The following is a 15428-nucleotide window of genomic DNA, read 5'->3' on the forward strand; positions in this document are numbered from 1 at the left end:
TCTGCCTACTTGTGATCTCTCTTTGTCAAATACATAAATAGAGTGGATTGAACCCCTTGGTTGAGCCTTGGTTCTTTTCTCTGAAGGGAGAGTCATGTTGAGAATGAACAGAGGTACCATATGTGAAATTTCTGTCCCAGAGGGAGGGACTGATCCCTACCTTGGATCTTTTCAGTCCCCTGGAGAAGTAAGGCCACAGCAAGAGGAACTGCCTGAACTTTCAGAGCCAACAGGGAATTGGGGCTGTTCAGACACTCTTAAATGTGCCCATGAACACAAAGTCACAATTCGCTGCTGGCTTATTCTTCCTTCATGTACTTTTCCAGTGTTTGTTGAATAGTGTCTTTATTGAAGGAAGCACGCTAGAGACTAAGCACTTAAGGAGGCAACCCAGGTGTATGTTGGTGACCGTGGTGCTAACCTAACCTATCCTTGGGCACAGGTGCTTCTCCTATTTGCTCTGGTGCAAATTCCCGTTCAGTCTGTCCCAGGATTTCTGAAGCCAGAGAAAGCAAGCAGTGGAGGGAGGGAGGGGCCAGTGGGCTGGACTTCAAAGGAGAGAAGCAGGAGGGAAAGGAAGGCGTGGCGTAGCACAACTTCCATAAGCCATCACTGTGAGAGAGACCACTCTGACCATGAATGACAGAGCGACTGATGAATGAAGTAGGAAATGTGTGCATTGCATGGCGCGGATCGGGGCTAGAGCTGACAAAAACAAACCCGACTGTGTGGCCAGGTGGGCAGACACCAGCCCAGCAGAGATGGGCTCTGAAATGTCATCCTGAAAAGAGACATGCCAAAGAGGTCATAATTTTCCCCCATCTGAATTTCTCTCTCTCTCTCTGCTCCTGTCTTGATGAAAAGTTTGCAACTTTTACACTGTTACAGAGGGAACAATCCGACTTATCATGCCATAATTTATAGAGCTGACTAATGTTGTTTTTCTCCAAAAATACTGGGATTTAATAGAATTATTTATTCTATATTTGGAATTATAAACTCATAAAATATACATGCCCCTAAGTGATGTAAAATGCAGACACTTTTTCAAATAATTAGAAGTTCTTTGATTTTTAAAATACATAGGAACATTGATTTTAGAGGTTCTGTGAGTAATAGGATTTCACAAAATCTGTTGTGAAGCTATCGCTTAATGGGATTAAAAAAAAACACCTCAAGATATTTGAACTTAAATAATGCTGCATTGATCTCATACCAATTAAAGAAAGACACAAGATAGAATGCTATGTAGATTATTTTTTAAAGTACCTTACTAATATATTACAGGGGTATTTCTAATGGAATTATAATCTACTCAAACACCAGAAATTCTGTCGCTGAAATCTTGTCTTCAAGAGATCAACAGCTAAGCAATTAATATAACCACCTGAGCTGTTCAGAGGACCATATCAAATGTGGGTAATCCCAACTGCTTAATTAATATGGACCCTCTGTCCCCAGGATGAACTTTATAACAGGTTTGATACACCCAAGGATCATAACATTTAAAGCACAAAATTTTAGACGAAGCCACCACAACCATCAACACCAGCTGTGCCAGGAGTAGAGGAAACCTTTGGCACCATTTTCAAGAAAAAACCCAAAATATATCTGAAGAACTTCAAATTTCCAAATTCTCTTTTCAGAAGGACTTATTGCTATGTCCCGAGGAACTCACTGTCCCAAATAAGATTGGGCAATGTTTCAGGAGTAATGTAATCCGTTTTGGGAAGCAGTCATGAGGAAGCTGAGGGGTCCTTCCAAAGAGACCTTCTGCTCAACAGTGACTTAGAAATCCATTTACAATCTTTTCTTTGACATCAGTGAGAGACACAGCTGGTTGGCGGCTTTCACCTTGCTCTATTGGGATATCACCTGACCAAAGAACCCCCCTCCCCGCCACCACCAAATTCTCAGGCTCTGAGGAGATACCCAGCAAAGGACTGTGTGTGTACAGATGTGTGTGTGTGTGTGTGTGTGTGTGAAAAGACGCAGATCCTGAAGGCATCAAAAGGGCATGATGCTGTCTGTTGGAACTCATAATTTTATTTATTTATTTTTGCAAGAGACAGCGAGAGTAAGAGAGCACACAAGTTGGGGAGAGGGCAGGGGGAGAAGCAGACTCCCCGTTCAGCAGGGAGCCCGATACGTGTCTTGATCTTAGGACCCTGAGATCATGACCTGAGCGGAAGGCAGACACTTAAGGTTTTTTGCTTTATTTTAAGCTTTTACTTATCTGTTTTGTTTTGCTGTTATAATTTTTTTTTATTATGTTATGTTAGTCACCATACAGTACGTCATGGGTTTCTGATGCAGTGTTCCATGATTCATTGTTTGCGTATAACATCCAGTGCTCCTTGCAATCCGTGCCCTCCTTAATACCCATCACCGGGCCGACCCATCCCCCCACCCCCTCCCCTCTAAAACCCTTGGTTTGTTTCTCAGATCCCATAGTCTCTCCTAGTTCATCTTCCCTCTGATTTCCCCCTTTTCATTTTTCCCTTCCTTCTCCTAATGTCCTCCATGCTATACCTTATGTGCCAGAAATAAGTGAAACCGTATGATAATTGTCTTTCTCAGTTTGACTTATTTCACTGAGCACAATTTCCTCCAGTTTCATCCACACTGATGTAAATCAGTAATATTCCACTGCATATTTTTATTTATTTGTGTGTTTGTTTGTTTTTGCAAGAGAGGGCAAGAGCAAGAGAGAGGACAAGTGGGGAGGGAGGGACAGAGGGAGAAACGGTGTTAGGACTTATTAATCTGCGTGCGTTAGTCCTAACGCATTACTAACCTCTGGTTATTAGGACTTTTTTCTCCCTCTGAGAATATTGGAGGCTCCGGATCTCCTCATTATATTGATGTAAGTCACTAACTTAGGTCTGTGAGGACATAAAGACAAAGCAGACATAGACCCTCCCTTTGAGGGGTTACAGAGTAAAACTTGTTCTCAACTTTGGTCACGTATTGAAATCGCCTGGGGAGCTTTAACAAAAGCTGGAGCCAGTTTCCCTCGCAGAGATTCTGACTTCATTAGTCTAGGATATGGCGTTGGCATCGAGATTTGAATGTCCCCATTGATTCTAGCGAGCATCCAAGGCTGAGAACCATTGCAATAAGGAAAGACAAAGCCTTCTGAAGCCACAAGCTTCAGCATAATAAGAATTTTGAGCCTCTAGGGGTGATTATACTACTATGGGACTTTTGCAGAAGTATAATAAAGTTTAAGGTTACTGTTCTCTTTTATACACATATGTATCCATGTTTGCCGATGTGTGTCAGCATGTGTACGCACGTGGATTACATGAGTATCGCAGTTGTCTTAGGACAGATCCAGTGACATAGCAGTAATCCAAGTCACATCTCACTCACTTCCCCGCCACCTTATTTTCTTCCAGCTTAAACAACAGAAGTCTTCCCACTTTGGTAGCCGTAGTCTGGGATCAAGGGGATGGCTGGATCGGTTCCTTCCGAGGGCTGTGGAGGACAATCTCCTCCTTGTTTCTCTCCTGGCTTCCGTGACCTCAGCTGTTCCTGGCTTCTAGAAGGCTTTTTCTGTGTCTTCCCTGGTCCTCCCTCTGTGCCTGCCTCTGTGTGCAGGTGCCCTCCTTTTCATTTCCTCTTCGTCTTTTTTACTGATGTATAGTTGACACAGAGTGATATGTTAGTTCAACATAGGGATTCAATGGACATTACACCATGCTCACCATAGGCAGAGGTCCCATCTGTCCCCATACAACACTATGACAGTATGGTTGACTCCATTCCCTACGTTGTACCTTTCGTCCTCGTGACTTACTCCCACCGTAACTAGAAGCCTGTATCTCCCGCTCCCCTTCAATGATTTTGCCCTCCCTCCCACCCCCCACACCGCCACCGTGGAGACAACCACCAGTTTATTCTCTGTATTTATGGGTCTCTTCCTGCTTTTTTTGTTTGTTCACTTGTTTTGCTCTTTAGATGCCATACATAAATAAAATCGTATGGTATTTCTCGTTCTCTGTCTGACTTATTTCACTTAGCATAATGCCCTCTCGGTCCGTCACTGTTGTTGTAAATGGCAAGATTTCATTTTTTAAATGGCTGATATATACCACTTAATGTATGACTTCTTCTTTATCCGTTCATCTATCAGTGGACATTTAGGTTGTTCCCACATTGTGGCTCTTGCAAATAATGCTGTCATAAGCATAGGGGGGTGTACATGTTTTTGAACTAGTATTTTTGTCTTTTGGGGGTAAATACCCTGTAGTGCAATTACTGGACCATGTGGTATTTTTATTTTTATTTTTTAGAGGACCATGACTCCCTTTTAGTTCCTGCCCCCACACTGGCTCCCAATCTCTTACTAGTGTCAGTTACTCCTGAGCAATTCCCCAGGCTCCCTTTCTATGCATTTTAAGCACATTTTCATATCCATGACCGATATACCTACAACAGAGAGTTCAGGTTATCTAATTTCGTTTTTTAAAAATTTTAATAATTTGTTGTAAGCAGACTTAAAAAAAAACTTTATTTACTGTTTGTTTGTTTGTTTGTTGTGAGCAGGGGGAGGGGCAGAGGGGGAGGTAGAGAGAGAATCCCAAGCCTACTCCCCACAGAGCCTGAGACCAATCCCAAGACCCTGTGATCAGGACCTGAGCAGAAATCAAGAGCGGGTTGCTTAGCCAACTGAGTCACCCACACACCCCTAGAGCCGCACTTTTGACTGGCTCTTATGTGCTATTTGCTATTTGGTTCAGATGGTCTCTGCTTGACTTACTCTGTCTCCTACATGAACTGTCATTACACGGACTGTTTCTGGTTACCCTCCTTTGGACGTATTTGAAAACTCTTAGAGCAGTAACAAAACAACACAAGTGGTTAAACAAGCAAAATTAAAACTATGATTCAGAATCTCATTAATATCTAGTGTAGAATTTAGCTTTGAATGCCCATGAAAACCAGAAACCTCTGTTTTTAACACGAGAACCACTTCTGACTCTATTAAAAAGTCAGGCCTTAGTGCAAAAAAAATTTGGAGAAATGTCCTGGAAAATGAGTATGGTTTCTATTGGAAACTATAAAAAAAAAAAAAATACAACAACAACAAAAACAAAACAAAAAACCCCACACATAAGCATGAGCATTTTTGAGTGGGAGGAAAAGAAAGACAATTCATTAGACTGAAGGGAAAAGGAACAGGAAGGGGTGTGGCAGCGAGCAGAGGACACCGCAACACCCTTCAGATTCCCTTCCTTATTTTATCTGGAGACAAGGGTGGTCTCGCCTATATAAATCACTTGGGGTGACTAAGCTGAAAGTGGGGTGGGAGGCACCACCGGGTCTGTCCACCGTCACTGGTGGGATGAGCAAGCGATGCTTAGGGGGGAATCGAATCAGGAGATGCAATTTCATGCCATCGCGCTGTTCTCTTGTAAAGCGCCACCTGCTTCTGGAACACCCACCTGGCTGGGGGTGAAACGATCAGGTAGATTGTCCAGGACCGGCTGCAATTGTGTAAGCTTTCCATCAGACACTTGTTCCATCTGAAATAATGCTCCTCGTGCCCTGGCTTGCACTCTACCAGCTGCCTCGAGCTCCGCGTGGGAGGGACTGGTTCAGAACCTGAGGAGGTGAAATGCTGAAGTTACCCTGGAGGTGACAGCAAGCACAACAGATGCTGGGATTGGAGAGGTTCTGAGAGAAAGTCTCAGGCTCAAGGCTGCTACTTTGCCTGAGGCTAGTTAGTGAGCATGTAATACTATAGTTAATCAGGCTTATTATACTGGATGTTCTGGGATTTTTTTTTTTTTTTAAGAATTTTTTTTCCTAAGAAACAGATCAAAGGAAAGAAAACCACCAGCTTTCCTAGTCAGGTAGCTTGATTTCCCCGGTACTTTTTCTCTTCCATGAGATAACTGTATCACAACATTTGCGGGAGGCGGTGGGGGGAGGTTTCTGGGAATACACCCACCATACATCATAGGATACTCGAATGGAGCGGGAGTTCCTAAAGCCTCTGCCTGCCGTCCGCTCCCACCTGTCCAGGGCTGTATTCACACAGGCAGAGGGCTTTCGAGGAATTCAACCAGGAAAATATGGGTCATTATCATTAAAGAGGTTGTTCCAAAACCTCATTGAGGCAATTTTTAACTTTGAACTTTTCCTAAACACTTACCAGGGGTGCTCCTAGAAAATAAAATTGTTTTCTTGCTCCCTTCTAGGAAACCAGCCTGGCAGCAGTGGCAAAGTCGGGGCAGGGGGGAAGAGGGAGAAGTCAAAAGGCAAAACGTGCACAGGTAACCTGGAAATTATCTGCCTCTGAAATATCCTGCCTTGTTTTATCCCATGTCATCTGTTTAACTCTCATGCCGCCCCTGCCAGATGATGCTAAGCTCTGGGGTTGGAGTGACAGCAAGCCGGTTATGAGGTCCCTGTTTTGGCAGCTGGAACCTGACTGGTGAGGGCTTAGTGGTGTTCCAGAAAGTCCAGTCCTATTACCAAGGCCCTTTATCTTAGCATTCACGTTCAAGGTGTCAAGAGCGTCATCCAGATTTGTGATTTCATTAACATCCGGGGTTTGACCATGACTCATTGTTGAGCGCATGGCAGTGGGCATCTGGTGAGTTGGAATTGAATGTGACTTCTTGTTGAGGGCACAGCAGTGGGCATCTGGCTAGTTTCATAGCAGCCAAGTGAGCTTCCCTCGTCAATTAGGACTGTCTTGAAACCGGCCAGTCTTGACGGGGGCAATTAATTCCTGGTCCAGAAGCAGCCCAGCATCCACACAGCTGGCTAACAGTCTGGTACTTGCTGAATGAACCATGTACTTTCCGAACATCACCTAGCAAGTGCAGGGTTGTCTTCCTGGGAGTCCCCCAGCATTCAGAGATACGAAGAGAGCACATACAATGAGAAGGTCCTGGTGTAGGCAACAGGAAATCTCCAGGGAGAGGATACTTTACCCTGGTCAGTAAGCTAGTGTCCCAGTCGGAGGGCGGAGTAGAATGTGAGGAGGGGCAGTGAAGAGATAGTAGGATCCCAGTCTCAGGAGCAGGGGAGTCTGATCTCTTTCCACTGTACCCTCCCTGAGGACAGATACCAGGTGTATTGTGCTCACAGCTAGATTCTCAACACTTAGCCCATTGTAAGTGCTCATGAAATGCTTGTTGAGTGAATGAAGAGCTTAGAGAAGGACAAGGAAGCATCTGCGCCGGCATGATCAATGGGGAAAACAGCCAATATTCTCACAGAAGAAATGCTATGACACAGTGCAGCCCAACATTTCCACAAATTTCCCTTCTAGGAGAAGAGAAAAGAAAATTCTTGCCCCGGGGGATCTGGAGTAAAGTCTTGGGACAATAAAGCACACTTAGCAATATACACTGATAGTCTGGTTTATGACATAAAGCCATCACCTGTTTGTCCTGAGGTCCTTTGCATGGACACCTCTTGACCTAGCTCCTGGACTGCCCCCATGGGAGAGACCTTTGGATAACCCTTACGTTCTGGGAGTCCTTTAAGTATCTGTAGAGGCTTCGAGGTCTATTCCTGAGGGATTGTGGCCCCGAGAGCCAGAGCTGTCTCCCCACCCTCCATGTTCTTCTTTCCTGCTGAAGATCTTGGGATTACCTCTTCTCTCCAGAGATGTTGACCTCCTGCTTCAGAGGCATGGCCCCTACCTGGGGCAGCAACAAGAGGGATATCCCAACTCAGCACAGTGAGTCCAACAAGGGTACCAGGGATGCCCAATGACACTAGAAGAGGTCATTCAAGGGATGCAATCTGTGGAAATTAAGACAGCATCGGGAGGCATTTCTTAAGATGTGGACTTTCAAAATAGACTAACAGCAGTGTAAATTCTTCTTGGAAGCACTATAAAATGAGAATAGCCCCTCCTCTGCTTGGACCACATAAGCATGTGCTTATCTGTAAATGGAGGGTGAACCAAATGCTCTTGTCGGCCTTCTGAGAGTCCATGATTCTACAGCTCCGTGTTTATATGGCACCTTTCAATATGTTATTGTGGCCCAGTTTTCAAACAAGTCGTCGTATATTCTTATTTTATAGCTGAGGAATGTAGGCCACAGCATGTTGGACCATTTACCCAAAGTAAAGCTGAAAGCTAGCCTTTGTCAGCTTTCTGTTATCCTCTGAGGAGATTCCAAAATCGGCGATGTTCTGGTTTCGGGCTTATAATTAGCTTCCAGAAAATGATGACAGATCATCCTGCTACATTAAAGCCCATCTTTTTCCCCTAAAACCTGACACAAAGTCCCTACACCAGCAGCGATGACCCGGTTTATTTTTCTTATGTATGGAGTTCCGAGGCGTGAGAAGAACAGGCTGTAGTTAACAGGTGTCTGGAGCTCCTGCCCCTTGCTCTTTTCTAAAGAACACAGTTGCCTGTGGTGGGTGGGGGAGATGTCCCACCTGGCTGGAGCCTCAGCTCTTAGAGGTCACTAAACCTCAGCTTGCACCCCTGAATTCTGAGGGAGTTCAGAATTCACTATGGGTAGTTACTGGCTGCAAGTGTCTTAGGAGACCTGACAGGTCAGTACAGGAGCTTCCAGTGATTTCTCTCTTTGTCTTGGGTACTCTCCCTCGTTTCAAAATATTTAAGGCCATCTGAATGGCCCTGGATTTTCTGAGGGAACCCTTGGATTTGGAGTTATCTCATGCCCCAAAGTAGTCAAGACCATTCACTATTCACTGTAATCCCAATTCTGGCAATCCCTCCTTACAACACACACACACACACACAAAACACACACACACACACACCACCACCACCACAACCACCAACTCCACATTCTCAAATTTTTTAGATCTTTTCAGAACCGGTGCAAGGCCTTGACTTCTGGCAAGCACCAGGTTCTCTCCAATGTCTCAAGTGCCACTCTTTAGCAAAAATCAATAGAGGTGTCATCATTGTTGGTGTCTTGGCTAGAGGAAGGGAGGGTCCATTTTGAAGATGGAGTTTGATCAATATAGTGATTATTTAAAAAGTTATGTATCTTTAAAATACTGTGAATTGTATTTTCAGTAGCCATTTTCCTATTGTATTTATTTAATATCGTATCAGGTAATATCATATCATATAAATAAACACAGAGGAAAAGAGCACAACCTGGTTTAAATCCTGATTCTGCCATTTAGAAGTCAGCTAACTTTAGATAAGTAACCTAACTTCCCTGGAGCCTCATTCTCCTCATCTGTAAAATTAGAAATATTTATATCCATCTTAAAGGGTGATAGTGAAGGTAAGAGCTAGCAAGTATAAAGCACCTAGATTTTTGGCTAGCCTGTGATGGGTGCCTACGACATGGCAGTGTGGGTATGGGCAGTCAGGTTGTTGCATGAGTGTCCTTTCGTGGCTACACCTCTCCCAATGGGTTAAGGTGCACCCACTGTCAATTTTCAGTTGCACTGGGGCCCCCAAGTTCCTCAGGAACCAGCAGTCCTTGAATATCTGGCACCCAAGCTTGCTCTGCTTGGCACTGGAGTCCTTGAGAAAGGCTGCTGTCCATGTTCCCTCCCATGGCATTGGAATCCAACCTCTATGAAGGAACCCAACCCTATGGTCAAGTCCATTCTTAGCCCCCTGTCCAGCAGGCCTTCCTCTGAAGTATGCAGAGAGAACAGGGACCCACATAATCTTGCTCCCTCTTCTGCCTCTGATTCCAAAGCACCTCAACTAGGTGTGACTGGGTTTGTTGATCTTCGCCCGTGAATAGTTGTAGCATTATTAATACTAGTTGAAGTATCTAATTACTTCTGAGGCTATGTGAACTAGAATTGCATCTCCTCATTTGGAATAGATATATGCCTTTAACAGTGACATGTAAAGTGAATTTTGGAGTGTCACATCTTATTTTTCCATTGATTTGCATCATTAAATAGAAATGTGTTTCTTTGGGAAAAACTGGATTTTAATAAAATTTCATGAAGAAATATAGGAACCACACATATTACAAAAGTATTTCTATAAAATCCTAATAATGATACTGAAAATCACTTACACAATACAAACAAAAACCTCTGAGTGTATTTTTCATGTTTAACACAATTGCCTAATATTCTACGAAAGGAAAAACAATGATCATTGCAAAGAACATTCTGGAATAGAAAGTCAATTTTATAAATTCATTTCTCATCCACATAGCTGCATCAGGTGCTATTTTTTCTCTCTGTTGCTCAGATCTTAGAACTCTGAGAAGGCAATCTGTGACATAATTGCCTTTGATTTTCTTAAAACATTGGGCTTGATTAAATCTGAAAGGTGAAACAAAACTATAGATGTGACCAAGAGCATCCTATCAGTCAAGATAGACTAGGTTTTGTGGTGACAACAAACAGTTCCAACAAAAGTTTCTTTCTTTCTTTCTTTCGTTTTTCTTCTTTTTAATATTTTATTTATTTGTCAGGGAGAGAGAAAGAAAACACAAGTAGGGGGAATAGCAGGCAGAGGGAGAAGCAGGCTCCCCACTGAGCAAGGAGCCCAGTGCAGAACTCAATCCCACGACCCTGGAATCATGACCTGAGCTGAAGGCAGTGGCTTAACTGACTGAGCCACCCAAGTGTCCCCAAAAGTTTATTTCTTGGTCTTACTACATGTCCATTGCAAAATGACAGGGAATTCTGTTCATTAAAGCCACTGAGGAACACAGGCTAGAAAGCTTCACTTACCTTCCATGTTCCCTGTCACTAAAGAGGGAAAATGAGATCTCTAAAGGCTCGCACTAACAATTAAATGCTCAGCCATAAGAAACATAAAATTTCTACTCGTCACTCATTGCTAGAACTAGTTCCATGGCCCGATCCGTCCAAACAAAGTCAGATATACAGTCCATATCCTGTGTATAGATAGAGAGAAAGTATTTGGGGAATAGTGTTAATGTACACAGAAGGCATTTGCTGATGCATATTCAGCAAGGAAAGAGGCTGTGTGGAAGCAAATTGCTAGAACCCATCCCGAAGAAGGTCAGCAAACCAAGTTAAGAAAGTCTCCAGGAGATGTATGTTAAACCAGTTCTCTAATTTGTGAGGGGCATGGAAATCTTTTTCCTAACAAACAGACACTGAGAAAAATCTTGTCAGATTTTCTTTTTTTTTTTTTCTTTCTTTTTTTTTTAATGTGTTGTATGGGGCACCTGGGCAGCTCTGTTGATTAAGCACCAACTCTTGGTTTTGGCTAAGGTCATGATTGGGTGGTGAGATTAAGCCTTATGTAGGGTTCCCTGCTTAGCATGGGGTCTTTTTAGGTGTCTGTTCCTCTCCCTCTGCCTCTGCCCCTCCTCCAACTCATGCACGTGCACATCCTATCTCTCCTAAAATGAAGAAAAGAAAATCTTTTGAAAAATGTGGTTTTTTTCCATTTTTGAGATTTTGTACATCTGGATTTTCATGTAAAATTGGCAATTTTATTTTATTTTATTTTATTTTTTTCAGGGAAAAGCGCGAACGCAGTCCCCCACTACCACAAATTATGCAGTCGAGTTTCCCACATTTGGGGAAATCGCAGGGGTCCGCACATCCGGAGTGCAATGGATAAGCCTCGCCCTGGGAAAACCACCTTCGTGATCATGGTATCTCCCCTGTAAAATTGGCAATTTTAAATGTTGGGAAGTAGTTAACATAAAGTATGTTGAAGGCACAGAAAGGGGTCTATGCACTGAGACCCAGCACCTCATTGGTAAACTCTGGCCTGCACAGAGTGATGAAGAAGAGCAGAGTAACAAGTCTCATTACACACCAGCTAAGGTTGGATAACAAAAATGTTTAGTGCAGCCAGTCAGTTTGGTCCCAAAGAGCAATATGGGACTGGAGGAAAGGAAAGAGATCATCCTAACCAACCTGGAGGTTTTGTTCTGTGGGTCTGGCAGGCAGTCAAGAGATGGGAAAGAAATCTGTGTATGAAAAGAAGGACATTCATGAACCTGCTGTTGGCAAGATGACATAGCCTGGACATGCACTCTTTTCTCTTCCAAGGATAAGTTTATAGAAAGAACAAATAATAGATAAACTAACAGAGATGCCAGAATGGGACAAGGGAGGGCCCTAGGGTACAAAATTTAAGGAGGCACTCGCTCAGGGTCATGAAGGTTCATGGATGAGGCTTGAGCAAACCTAGGCGTGAGTGTCTCCTGACACCGTGTGCTCTGGGGGCATCAATTGCCTCACCTTCGTGCTGGTTCACGAGTTTACACTACATCAGAAACAACTGTTTATTCTTTTCCCAGATGATACGGCTATGTTTTGGGAATAGCAAATCTTAGTGAAAAATAGTAATGAGAAAGCAGTAAAAAAAAAAACAATCTGGACACTAATGGCCCATTTTGTGATGACAAATTGGCAACCATTTGCTCCAATGAATCAATTTTTATTTGCATTTATACATTTTCGATTACACTTCGATTACACTTCCAAACTCTGTGATACGATTTCACTTTCTTGGTTTATATATTTATTCATTCAAAGGTATTTATTGAGTTCCTACCTCATGTGTCATTGTGCTAGGCAATTGATTATATATTGGTGAATAAAACAGAAAAGGTGACTGCCCTTTTGGAGTTGATAAGTGAGACAGAAAGAGACACTTAATATGTACATAAGAAAACTAATCAGTACTTTTCACTGTGGCAAGGACAATAACGGAAACAAACACGATGCAGGAATGTCAACTATTACTGGTTCATGTTCGAGAACACAGTCAAGGATCACCTCCAAGACCTTTGGCGATGCAGCGTGGTTGAGGAGGATTCCTGCCAGAAGTCCTATGACATTTGAGAAAGTAAATTATATAACACCCTTTCTTTAAATATTAAAACTAAAATTGAAATAATTCATGCATGCTTTAAATAATAGGAAGACATTTTTTCAAGTATGTATTATAAAAACAAAGCACATTTGGTCATACCACAGAGAGACTACTAATAAAGTTCTTTCTTTCTTTCTTTCTAGTTTTGTCTCATGCCACACTTTAGTAAAATTCATATTACTCCTTGACTACTCTCTCGCTGCTCTTGGCTTTCTTCTTTCTCTTCCTTCTCCTACTCTTTTTTAAAATTCATGCATATTTAGGATTGATCTTATTTTAATTTCTTCTGACTTAAGGCTACTCTTGGAGGGGAGCCTGGGTGGCTCAGTTGTTGAGTTTCAGCTCAGTCTTGATCAGGTCTTGATCTTTTGAGTCTGGGATCCTGCTGGGGCGCCTGAGTTGGACTCTGTGCTCAGCTGGGGGGGTCTGCTTGAAGATTCTCTGCCTCTGCCCAACCACTGCCCAACCACACCCCACACACTCTCTTTCTAATAAGAATTATTTAAAAGAAGATGAAATTAAGAAAAACATGAAAAAAATAAACAAAAGCCTACAAAATAAAAATACAAAGAATGCTACCTAGTGATTTCCCTGAGCTCTGCAGCTTTGCAGCCCTCTCTGATCAGTGAACTTAAGAGGGGTGAGCTGTTCGTGATGGCCTTCTAGGGGAGGGGCTCTTGCCCTGATCCTCAGGTGGACTTCCCCTGGTGCAACTGCAGCTGCCCCAAGCAGCAGAGACGGGCCCTGGGTTCCAGCAAGTGCCGCTGTTTTACTCCCTAAAGGCTTGCAGCACCAATGGCTGAGGTGACTGTCACCGCACCCTGCTCCCTACCGTGGAGCTGAAAATTCACACCCAGCTCTTCAGTGAGCCCGCACAGAAAAAAACATTCCACCAGTCTTATCTCCTCGGATTCTGTCAGAACTCTGCGTTCACCCTGCCAGGGACGAGGCATTTTTATCGTAGGCACGTGACTGAGTTCCAATTCCAATTGTTTTGTTTTGTTTTGTTTTTAAAGATTTTATTTATTTGAGTGAGGGAGTGCATGAGAGCGGAGAAGGTCAGAGGGAGAAGCAGACTCCCCATGGAGCTGAAGCCCTATGTGGGATTCGATCCCAGGAATCCGGGATAATGGCCTGAGCTGAAAGCAGTTGCTTAACCAGCAGAGCCACCCAGGAGGTGGGAACCACCCACTCCAGGTTCTATGGATTCCAGTGACACAGACCAACACCAGACCTGCGAGGTGTCAGAGGTCTCACCAAGCTCCTGCTTCTTCTGGACCTCTCCCAGGAAAGTGATCACCCAACTATGCTGTGATTCGGAGTACAGGGCTTTACAGAGTAGAAAGCCAGGACATAGCTTCATGGTTTTCAGCCATTTTCCCTAACTGATGTCTGGGAACTCTGAAGCATTCGGGCCCCACCTGGTCTTCTGGGGACCACCGGGATCCTGAGATCATGCTGTCACCCCTGGGATATCACCCCACTTCACCCCTTGAACACTTTTAAGCCAGGATTGTCCCAGACAGGGGTAGACACCTAAGTATTTCAATCATGCACCTGGCTGTCAATGGAAACTTTGCAGTAGGCTCCTTCAGGTAGGTGCCTCCCCTTGGATGTATCCATAGCCCTATCATCCGCATAACTTGTTCCCACCCAAGGGCCAAGGGCCAAGGGCCAAGGTCAGTCCCTTACTAAGGGATTTCATTGAAAATTCGAAGCCTAAGTTCTTGAGAAGCTACTACCCAGCCCTTTGTAGGTGGGGTTGTCGTCTTCTGGGACTCCAGAATATGAGCACTGATGAACACATGTGTGCACACAGGAGCGAGTGTGCTTGTGCACACAAACACACACACACACCCCAGGAGGGACTGTGGGGTGGGATCTGATCAGTAGCAGATTCCAAGAAGTTGATAGGAGGGAGGAAATTGGGTGGGAGGTATTTCCTACCTGTGACAGCACTCCTCTAACATCATAGCTATTATCCAACCTATGCCTGTGGACATCTGATAGAAAGACATGCTGGAATCATCCGTATTTTGCAGAGAAGGGACCATCCCTGTCAGGCACAACGGCTTATCTAAGGTCCAAACCAGGTAAGTATAGAGACTTGTGTCTAAAACCAGGTGTGTTTGCAAGCTGGGGACCTAGCTTCTCCCAGACCTTCCCTGGGGGCCTGTTCCGAGGGGTGTTTTGGGGTCACTGTGTACAGATGAGATGTGTCCTTGCATGCAGAAGGGGGAAGAGGAGATGGCAGACCGGAGCACTGTTCATGTAGGGGTCCAACCAGGAGTGGGCCCCGGTAGGGGATCACAGGCAGTGATGTCACTGCCTGGATCACAAAGGCCCACAGCTTGTAACCCCTGCAACCAGGACCCACACTCTAGTCCGGTATCAGGGCTATTTGGACAGAAACGTCTGACACAGAAAGATGTTTTCGTCCTGTCTACGTACGTCCCGGGGCTCTGGGTACCAGAACCCCCAGGAAAATGTCTTGTTCCCATGCTGCAGAAGTTGGCTGAAACCCCCCCCCCGCGATGCCTCAGGATGTTTCGAGGGAGACGCCATAAGGTACTTACTACTGAGGAGACTAGGCGATGCCCACCCCTCTGAACCGTCCTAGGGA

At 44.2% G+C, this 15428-nt stretch overlaps 1 long non-coding RNA gene and 1 other non-coding gene across 3 annotated transcripts; one reads left to right on the plus strand and one right to left on the minus strand.

Moving 5' to 3' along the window:
• Window positions 1-11433: 11433 nt before the first annotated feature.
• Window positions 11434-11597, minus strand: LOC123389839. The gene has a single exon (XR_006604474.1). It is a non-coding gene; the product is annotated as a U1 spliceosomal RNA (small nuclear RNA).
• A 1691-nt stretch (window positions 11598-13288) lies between these two features.
• On the plus strand, window positions 13289-15334 carry LOC123389832. Of its 2 annotated transcripts, none has more exons than XR_006604471.1 (3): window positions 13289-14400; window positions 14848-14898; window positions 15314-15334. It is a non-coding gene; the product is annotated as an uncharacterized LOC123389832 (long non-coding RNA). The 2 variants fall into 2 exon arrangements; XR_006604470.1 differs by lacking the exon at window positions 15314-15334 and adding an exon at window positions 15176-15307.
• The last annotated feature ends 94 nt before the right edge of the window (window positions 15335-15428 follow it).

Source organism: Mustela putorius, unplaced genomic scaffold (genome assembly GCF_011764305.1).
Source record: "Mustela putorius furo isolate JIRA1106 unplaced genomic scaffold, ASM1176430v1.1 tig00004036_pilon_pilon_pilon, whole genome shotgun sequence".
Lineage (NCBI taxonomy): Eukaryota > Metazoa > Chordata > Mammalia > Carnivora > Mustelidae > Mustela > Mustela putorius.